The sequence below is a fragment of the Euprymna scolopes genome, chromosome 39 (assembly GCF_053919585.1).
Source record: "Euprymna scolopes isolate OS-2025 chromosome 39, ASM5391958v1, whole genome shotgun sequence".
NCBI lineage: Eukaryota > Metazoa > Mollusca > Cephalopoda > Sepiida > Sepiolidae > Euprymna > Euprymna scolopes.
The window spans coordinates 68858656-68868655 of NC_136520.1; the positions used below are offsets into that span (position 1 = coordinate 68858656).

General features: G+C 37.3%; 1 protein-coding gene and 1 long non-coding RNA gene across 3 annotated transcripts in view; one reads left to right on the plus strand and one right to left on the minus strand.

The window, feature by feature from the left end:
- Positions 1-8684, plus strand: part of LOC145263831 (uncharacterized) — a 16774-nt gene extending 8090 nt beyond the window's left edge. Inside the window, exons 1-2 of one of the 2 annotated variants that reach the window (XR_013864606.1) lie at positions 6037-7308; positions 8168-8684. This is a non-coding gene — a long non-coding RNA (uncharacterized LOC145263831). Of the gene's footprint in view, positions 1-6036; positions 7309-8167 lie in introns of those variants that run through there. The other variant, XR_013864605.1, reaches the window with a different exon arrangement.
- Positions 1-10000, minus strand: part of LOC145263834 (ras-related protein Ral-A-like) — a 206404-nt gene that overhangs the window by 176008 nt on the left and 20396 nt on the right. The gene's annotated exons all lie outside the window — the stretch shown is intronic.

Consider the following 10000-nt stretch of genomic DNA (forward strand, 5'->3'; position numbering starts at 1 on the left):
ATTTCAATTGATGCCAGATGGTGATCAGAGCGTTGATGATGTAAAGATAGAAGCTTGGTTTTGGATGCATTAAAAGTGACTAGTCACCTCTTCCCCCATTGTACCACGCGCTCAAGATCAGAGGAGAGAGAATTAGAGAGAACTTTGTCATTTACGGCCTTTGATGTGTTGCCATAGATGGTCGTGTCATCAGCATAGATGTCAACAAATGATTTAAGGATGTGTTTTGGGAGATAATTGATGTAGATCAGGAAGAGAGTTAGGCTCAGGATGGACCCCTGAGAGACTCCAGCATTAATACTTTGGGCCTCTGATTTCTGCCTATCAACCATTACTCTTATGAGCCTATCGGAGAGAAATGATTTAATAATTGAGAAAACATTTCCAGTTATACCGTAGCTGGAAATCTTGTGAAGTAGGCCCTTATGCCATACCTTATTGAAGCCCTTTGATATGTCAAGAGCAATTGCCCTAGAAAGGAAGCCTTTGTCGAGAGATTCACTAATCCTATGATATATAATTGTCAGCACATCTGCTGTATATCTAGCAGACCGGAAACTATATTGCATGTCACTAAGGTTATTTCTGCTGAGGTGGTTGACTACTTCTTTATTTAATATGGATTCCAGCAACTTACTCATGATACACAGTAGACTTATTGGTCTGTACTGAGAGGAAGATGACCTGTCACCTGAATTCTTAAATACAGGGCATACTGATGAGGTTTTCCAGGGTGTTGGGAAGCAATTCTCCTTAAGACAATGTTTAAACAGTTTCGTAAGTATGAGGGCAAGTTCTGGTTGAAGCTTTTTCAACACTATAATTGGAACGCCGTCAGGGGCGGTTGCTTTACTGGAATCAAGGTTCTTGATTAGCTTGGCGACCTCACGGACAGATATTTGTATGTTGCATAGCATGTTGTCTGTTATAGGAGAAAATACGGGGAATCGATAGCCTTCTTCGCATAAGGTAGAATTAGCTGCAAAGTTCGTGGCAAATAGTTTGGCTTTGTCTGATGATGGTTGGGATAGAATACGTGCTTCTATTCAAGATCCTGTTTGTTATTTGCCAAAACTCGTGGAAACCAAGCCACTGCTCAGCTCCTTTGGAGTTAACGGACTGAGCATATAGCTCTCTTGCATTTTTTATTACTCTTTTACAGTGGTTGCTGGCAGTCCTGAAAGCAGCTTTAGTCTCAGTACATCTATTATGTTGGTAGCTATGGAAAAAGTGATTTCTGTGTGTGATGGCAGCAGCACATTCTGGGAAGAACCCTGGCTGGCTATTAGGTTGTTGTTGGAATTTTTTGGATGATATGAATCGGTGTATACCTATGATTAACCATTCGGTCAGGTCTGATACTATACAGGACACATCCTTTTTAAACATGGAATGCAGAGGTAGATCAGATATAAATATACAGAAGCTATCCCAGTCTGCCATAGAGTATCGATATACTGTATGGTGGAGAGGTATGTCTGAAGACTTGTTGCATTTAAATTTTATCTTAACTGATACAACTGAATGGTCGGAAGATCCCAGACGAGATAGACGGAACATGAACATAGCTCAGGGGAAGTTGTGAGAAAAAGGTCTAGAAGGCTTACATACTGACCGGTAGTATCGGGCACACGGGTGGGTTTGTGAACATATAAGATATCAACGGATATATACTCGAGAGTCAAAACAACGAAAAGAATGTTCTGTTGTCCTGGCACTAGTTATTACTTATCAAGGCTAAAAAATACTCAAGGATAAAGGCTAATGAGATAGATGAAACTTAAATTTGATGGATCAGATGCTGAAAGTGATTGAAAGAATAAATGAGCAGCAACTAAGAAGTCAGACAAGCAGAGATGAAATGTAGTTTGGTTTTATGTTTGTGCAAAATACCATCAGTGAGACAAAAGCAAAAGAAGTATCTTGGTAAGAAGAAGAACCTGTATTTTTGCTTTTATGGATCTGGAGAAGGCTTTTGACAGAGTGTGCCAAGATAGATTGTCTGATGGGCTTTATATAAATTAAAAACAAACGATTGGTGAAAGTTGTTCAAACAATGCACAGAAAAGTTAGAATTAACAGCAAATTTAGTGGAAGCTTTAATGTTAAAATACATCCTTTTCATATGTGTTTTAAAAACATATTTCCATATGAAAAACATAATATTCTAACGTGTGTCATCCAATCATATCAGACTATCTTCCTTTCTCATAATGTTATTAGTACTAGGACTTATACTCGAGTTTTATGGCACAGAATCAAGGGGACATCAGTAAGACATCACCACATTTCTGCGCATAAAAAAAAAAAAAATGGATAACTTACTAAAAACTTTTCTCAAATCAAACTAACATCGCTTGCTAGAATTCTTACCACCACGTATAAACAAAGATAAAAATGAGAGAAATGATAGTTAACTGGCTGTCTTGCTCACTTGTTTTCTATTTCTCTTTCTTTTGTTTATGATGCTGTATTAAAAAAAAAATTCAATGATTGTTTTGATCTCACAGACAAAACGTGCTGTATTTGTCGACAACCTGGGTTACAACAAAAACATGGATGTGTAACGGTAAGGCGTAAAGTAATAGAGTATTTGCTAATGGGCTGGGAGATTGTGGTTCAATCCTCAATTGAGTCATACCAAAGACTAAAAAAAAATGTTTTTTGATGTTTCCTTGTTAATCATATAAGGCAAAACATCAAGAGTAAGTGGAGTGATATTTGGAAAGGAGTGGCATTCTCCCTTACACTTCAATCATAATAGTTAATGATTAATGAAATAGGAGCCATCACATCGCCCTTAACTATGGACGACTATTTAAAAAAAAATTTTTTTTTTTTTACTCATTCAATTTTCACCCCAAACAATGCATAGTGCCACTTTGAAGTAGGGGGCTACTATAAGTTGCAGGGATATTATGAAGGGAGATGAGTAGTAAGATGTCTGTTCACATTATACTTGAACTTCTGCATGTCAGTACAGTTGGGAAAGCAGAATCCTGGAAGGGAGTTCCATAGTCTAGCAATTCTGGGGAAGAAACTATTGGAGTAGAAGGCTTTCTTACATCTAGGGATCTCTACTGTGTAGGAGTGGGATTTAGCTACTTGTCGGGTTTGTCGGGTGTATTTACCTCGAGGGGGTACAAGAACATTCACAATTAAAATACTTGTAGAACAGGCAGTGGGATGCAACATTTCATCGATGGAACAGAGGTTGGAGCCTAGATGACAGTTCAGGATCTACCAGGTTGGCCACTCTCTTTTGAACCCTGTCCAGGAGTGAGAGACAAGCAGCAGATGCACCAGCCAAAATGTGACAACAGTACTCCATACATGGGCGAATGGTGGCCTTATAGAGGTACAGGATACTTTTAGGCGTAAGTAACTTTCTAGCATGGTAGAGAGAGCAACCTTCTTCGCAGTAGCCTTGGCTATGCTCTCAATGTATCTGTTCCAATTCATGTTCCCTGTGAACGTTAAGTCGAGGAGTTTAAAGGAAGTATTTTCAGGTAATGTGTTTTTGGCCATTGCTATTGGTGGTAGAGAAGGTTTCTTGTAATTATTGAAGAAAACAAGCTTAGTCTTGGCAGCATTGAATGTGACCATCCATTTTTGTCCCCATTCCACTACAGATTGGAGATCTTCCTCTAGTGTTTCTGCCATTTCCTTGGATATGTGTTCATTTGTTTTCCCCTTGTGCCTGTTATAGGGCATGGTGTCATCAGCTAATATACCCATCTCGGGGAGGTCATTTATGAATATTAGGAATAATAAAGGTCCTAATTTTACTATTTACTTACTCTTGGCAACCATGTTTTCGACTCTTTGGCATTTTGTCTAAGAGTAAAGTGTAGTATCTGTTCTGATACTACACTTGATCTTTTCTCAGTTAGTGAAATAAAAATCCTTTTATATTAAAAGAAATAACTATATACAAGGAGTGTCCAATAAGCAATGTCACCAACCAAATTCTCATAGCAGTAGAGCAACGAAACTTGGCACAGTTATTAATCTGGCTCAGAGCAAAGTGTATTATCTGTTCTGATACTACACTTCATTCTTTATGTCCTTGATCAGTGAAAAACAAATCGTTCTACACTGAAACAATTAAAATTTTTGTCCCTATCCAGAGTATCTTTTTTTGGGGGAGCTGGATTTTCCCCACATTATAAATCGAATGCGTGAAATTCAGTCCTTGTAGGGAGGCAAGTAAATAAGGACTGATTATTATTATCGTGAAAAAAAAAAATCACCTGAGAACCAACTAAAGGTTAATGAGGTCATCTTTCAGTTCTCTGTCTCCGGAATTTGATCCTTATCAGTAATCATCATTATCTAAATTAACTTACATCTCCACAGCATGCCCCCCCCACCACCACCATCACCTCCAGGGATTTTCAGAAGCAGAGAAATCAATAATCCATTAATCATACGTATTCTTCACAATTAAAGAAATAGTTATAAACTAGCAGAGGGGGTGGGATGGGTGGGGGGGTCAACCTTACCGGTTGTAAAATACGCTTAAATTTAATTCATGCAGATTTCGTATTTATTATTAAAAAGTCAATTCTCTATTGAACATCATATTGTACCTAATATAGCGTACTGATTTCAAAAGTAAAAAAAAAAAAAATTGACTTGAGTACTATCAGCTAGAATCGAAACCGAAACATTTAGCGCTCCAGCTGTGTCCCCTCATTTAGCGTTCCAATCACATTCCCTACCATTTGAGCTAACCTGACAGGCAGATAAGAAAGTTTTAAAATTAAACCATTTTTAGTTGTGATACAGATATGTCGCCAAGTTAAAATGGACATTTTACATCTCAACTTGCCGACTTCTGTACTGTTATTCTTCCATCCAAACAAAGATTTTACTTGTTAATTTTATTTATTGCGGACTATTCTCCTCATCTTTTTTTAGTTGCTTCACAATGTTTCGGCCAACTATTCCTCTGGCCTTCGTCAGTTGGTAACCGCGACGGATAGGAACTCTGAATCTCCTAACTGCATTCTCAGCAATTACTGCCTTCCATAGTTGTCGTCTCACCACGTTTTGGCCAAGTAAGCGTCTGGCCGGCTTTAGGTAGGATTGAAACTGCTATCTTCAGACAATTCTCACCTGGAACCGTAGAGATTCAACATCTCTATCAACTGCGCCATGGGTCCCAAGTGGCGCAGTTGATAGAGACGTTGAATCTTACTTGGCCAAAAACGTGGTGAGACGACAACAACTACGGAAGGCAGTAATTGCTGAGAATGCAGTTAGGAGATTCAGAGTTCATATCCGTCGCGGTTATCACCTGACGAAGGCCAGAAGGATAGTTGGCCGAAACGTCATGAAACAACTAAAAAAAAGATGAGGATAATAGTCCGCGATAAATAAAATTAATAAATAATACTCATCTCAATGAATTCCGATTAAAATAAAAGATTTTACTCGTTATAAACCATCCTTGGTGCATGATTACTATTTCCTGTTTATTTCAGTGTTATGTGATCAGTTGTTTAAGGGTTTATCGGTTAAATATTTACACAGACAGAGACACATGCATAACCTGCTGTTTTATTTATATGTAAAAGATGGAGATGTCTGCCTGTCAACTGGTTACTTTTAGATAAATAGACCTAAGAACATCAAATTTGATAGGAATGCAATCATTTGACTTATCATGCGCTGCTATGCAACCTTATGGAGATACAGTTTGAAAAAAAGGGAGACAGACAGACAGTTGAATAATTTTTCTCTTCAGCATATTAAAATTTTATCAATGTTCCAGAGTATATCATAAGAAGTATGTTTTCCGATTCCAATACAATTACCGATTCTCTACTAAATTCACAAGTACTGATTCCGGTTCTTTATAAATATCTAAATATTAAATATTAAAGTTGTTATTTTTCCTTGATTATCGTAAAAATACAGGTTAGATGTGCATATATTTTCTTACTTGTGGAGGTGGGGGTGGATGTGGGGGGGGGAGGTCTATAGATTTTAGTTTTACTATTAGTTTTTAAACTAATAGTAAAACTAAAATCAATCAATATTTTTTATCTCAACATTACTTCCAATAGTGGAAGATTTTATTTTAAACAAATTTAAATAAGATAATTAATGGAATCATTTTTTGGCATCGGAAAATACTGATTTCAAGACCCCCCTCCCCCCACAGAAATTTTGATTTTCCTGATTTCGATTCTGTTTAATCGTCCCAACGGTGGACTTGGATGTTCTGAACAGTGTGATGATCCTCTGGTGCAATCAGGTGGCCGCTGGCAGACCCTGTGTGTAGCAGCAGGACTCGGCGCCAACCCACAAGTCCAAAGAGACTTAGGCTTGGCTTCAGAAGGAGTGCTATGATTTTGTATGCTTTTCTCATTGGCTCTCTACCCCCCCCCCGACCTCACCCCGCTGGACTACTGTTTTTGGTCATATGTTGTGAATATCATGACCTGTCATAACACCATTTGCCGAGTATTTGTCAAGCTCCTGCTGGCGCTTATGGCAAAAGGAATGCTTTCAGTTCCTAACCTGTGTCAAGGAAGTGATTGAGGCTGAAGGCGGCTACATTAAATAGATGTCAGCTCTACTACATACTCAAGTTAATTGAGTTTTTCAGTAAAAGTTTAAAAATAAAGCTGTCGTGTTGCTTTCTTTAGGGCAACACTTTTATCGTTCCACCTTGTAGTATTAGAAACATGTCAGATTGACACAAGTTTATATCAACTCAAAGACTGTCTAAACGTCAAAGGCAGTAAATTCAATGAACTCATCACCTAACATTTACGAAATAGCAATATCTCAGCTTTATTGCATAGATCTATCTCTCTTTCTCCCACTCTTTCTCGTTTGACTACCAGGGAAGAATTGTAAATCGGTTTGTAAGTGCAACTCATCTTGAACAGTCGCATACCAGTCAACACTCAAGTTCTTAAAATACTTCCTAATTGTTAAAATGAAAGAATTCTATTTTTATTAAAATAAAAATCATGTGTTGTTCACTTATTTCTTATGGTGTTAAATTCCAGCACAAAGGATCCACGCCCAGATAATTAATTCTCAGGAGAGAATTAATGATGCCTAATGATACCAAGAACTCAAAGAAAAGACACATCAAACAAACATAGCTGACATCATATCAACCCCTTGATGTAACAGATATATCAACTATGAACTATCATGGTAAACACCGGGGAGCTGGTTGCCATACACATGACATAACAGCCTTTCCAAACATGTCTTCATGGTGCGGACACAAAATAACACTCCCCTGTAAGCGATTGTAGCACACTTATCATAACCCTTCCCGTAAGTAATCAAATGCAATTAATCAATTTTAATATTCTCATAAGGCATTAAACATAGTGAAATGTGCATAATTGGTATTCCCATCTTTCGGCTGATAATTATTCCATCTCATTAATACTCATCCTCAAGTGGCTCTTGGCCATGATAAATATGATTTGGGGGTAAGATAAACTGATTAAATGCAAAAAAATAATAACATGTGAAGCATGCATGGTCCCCCGTGAGTGAACGAAGCAGAAAAAATGACTAAGTTCAGCATTTGCCCCCTCCCATTAAGCCCCAAAAGTCCCCAGGGGACGTCAAATCCTGGTGAAAATGAGCAAGCGATGCAGTTTTAGGCCTTAAAGTATGTAAATTTGAGTTCTGCACCATGTAAAAAAAAGAAATGACTAAGTCCATCATTTGCCACCCCCTCCATTTAGCCCCAAAATTACACAAGGCTTTAACATATTTAAATATGAGTTATCGCGAAGTATAGACAAATAAAATTATATAGAAATCAGTTGGTTACAACTTTTCAGAAAGTTTTATAAAAACCGAAGGCACCAATTTATTTTAATAAGCACAAAAGTGTCAATTTTAGCCATTTTAATCCGAAAGACACCGGGGGGGGGGGGAACGGGAGTTTTCTCTGAAAATCCGTTCTGTTACTTTTTTTACTCATATCATGTTTAATGTTTGTGCAAAATTTCAAAAAAAATTCCAAGGTGTAGTTATTGAGAATAGTGTGAATGGACGAACGAAGAAGGTTGAATTTACAGGTCCACCCTCCTTTTGACCAACAATTTACGTTACATTTTGTGTTTAAACACTTTGAGTAATTTCTTTTTTCTTCTTTTTACATTTTAAACACAAACAGGGCTCAATTATCCTCTGGTCATCTCTGCCTCTGCGTGCGGCAAGCAAAAACGTGTCAAGCGCAGAACCACAAATCGATGGAGCGAACGTTGTAATGTTGCTTCTACACTATTACTTTGTCTGTTCTGAGCCAAATCGGCCGTCACGATTGTCACTCTTGAGAAGAACTCTCCTCATTTCGACTTGCAATGGAAACTGGACAAGTACTAGATGTCATTTTTTTTTTTTTTTTTGAAATGGTGATTAATAACTTTGAATAAACTGTTTTTGGTACACCTTAAAGATGCAAAAATATTTTATAAAAAGAAGAAATAAAAATACGATTCGATTTCTATTTTTCTTGTTGTTTTTGGTGACTGTTAAAAGTGGAAACAGCAGGAAATAACTATAAAAGAGTAGGGTTGTCTCCCCTGAGAGAGAGAATGGACTAAAAAAGTGGACTCACATTATTTACAATAATGTTTTTTTCTATTGGTTAATAAATTCGCAACAAACATCATCATTCTTGTAAACACAACAAATTGTAAACAAAACAATATTTGGTGCTTATGCACTTATGTTATCATGCTATTTTTTAAAGATAGTATTTCCAAGTTAAATTCAAGCTTTACGATATCCTTTTTTATTAAATTGTTAGGTGAAAGTACAGAATAATTACAAAAAATAAAACTCCCCTTCTCATGTTAAGAATGGCTTTCTAAATAATAATGTTATTATTTCAGCACGGTAACATAAGTGCATAAGTACCCAATATTTTCCTGTGATCACATGGTGTCTTTAAAAAAATCTAACGGATAATTTTTTTTCTTTCCTTTTTTTTATTCAATTTTCACCCCAAACAAGGCACAGTGCTACTTTGAAGTAGGAGGTTACTATCAGGGACATAAGTTGCAGAGATATTATGAAGGGAGATGAGTAACAAGATATCTGTTCACATCACACTTGAACTTCTGCATGTCAGTACAGTTGGTAAAACAGAATCCCTGACAGGAGTTCAGCAGTTCTGGGGAAGAAACTATTGAAGTAGAAGGCTTTCTTACACCTAGGGATCTCTACTGTGAAGGGGTGGATTTTAGTTACTTGTCAGGTTTGTCAAGAGTATTCACGTCGAAGGGGTACTTGTAGTTTGTCAGAGCATTCACCATTAAAGTACTTGTAGAACAGGCAGAGGGATGCAGCAATTCGTCGATGAGACAGAGGCTGAAGCCTTGATGACTGTTCAGGACAGTTCAGGACCTATCAGGTTGGCGACTCTTTTGAACCCTGTTCAGGAGTGAGAGATATGTAGCAGATGCTCCAGCCCAAATGTGACAACAGTACTCTATGGAAACATCTGCAATCCTGTAGGTTAATTAATCACTGTGACTAATGAGGACTTCATGCTGACCAGAAAATTCTGAAGCACAATCGTCACAAGCTTTATGTATGAACCTGATTCGCTAAGCAAATACAAACAGCAAATGAAACTATTTAATGTACATACTATTACGAATTAAATTTTTTTTTCTATTAAACATCAAATAACTAATATATTTTTATTCATTTATAGAAGGCTAGATAAGACTGAGTTAAGACAGTTGAGTTATCTCCCCTTGTCTATAGATGAAGGAAAGTCTGTTTAGGGTGATCTACTCCTGGTGGTGGTGGTGGTTGTTGTTGTTGTTGTTGTTGTTGTTGTTGTTGAAGCGAGTTTTGAGGAAGAAGTTCGATCATCATCATCATCATCATCATCATCATCATCATCATCATCACCATCATCATCCCCTCTAAAGTCCAACACTTCCTCACTCTGGAAGAGACGGTGATAATTTGGTCATCTGAGAGCTACCTGGCT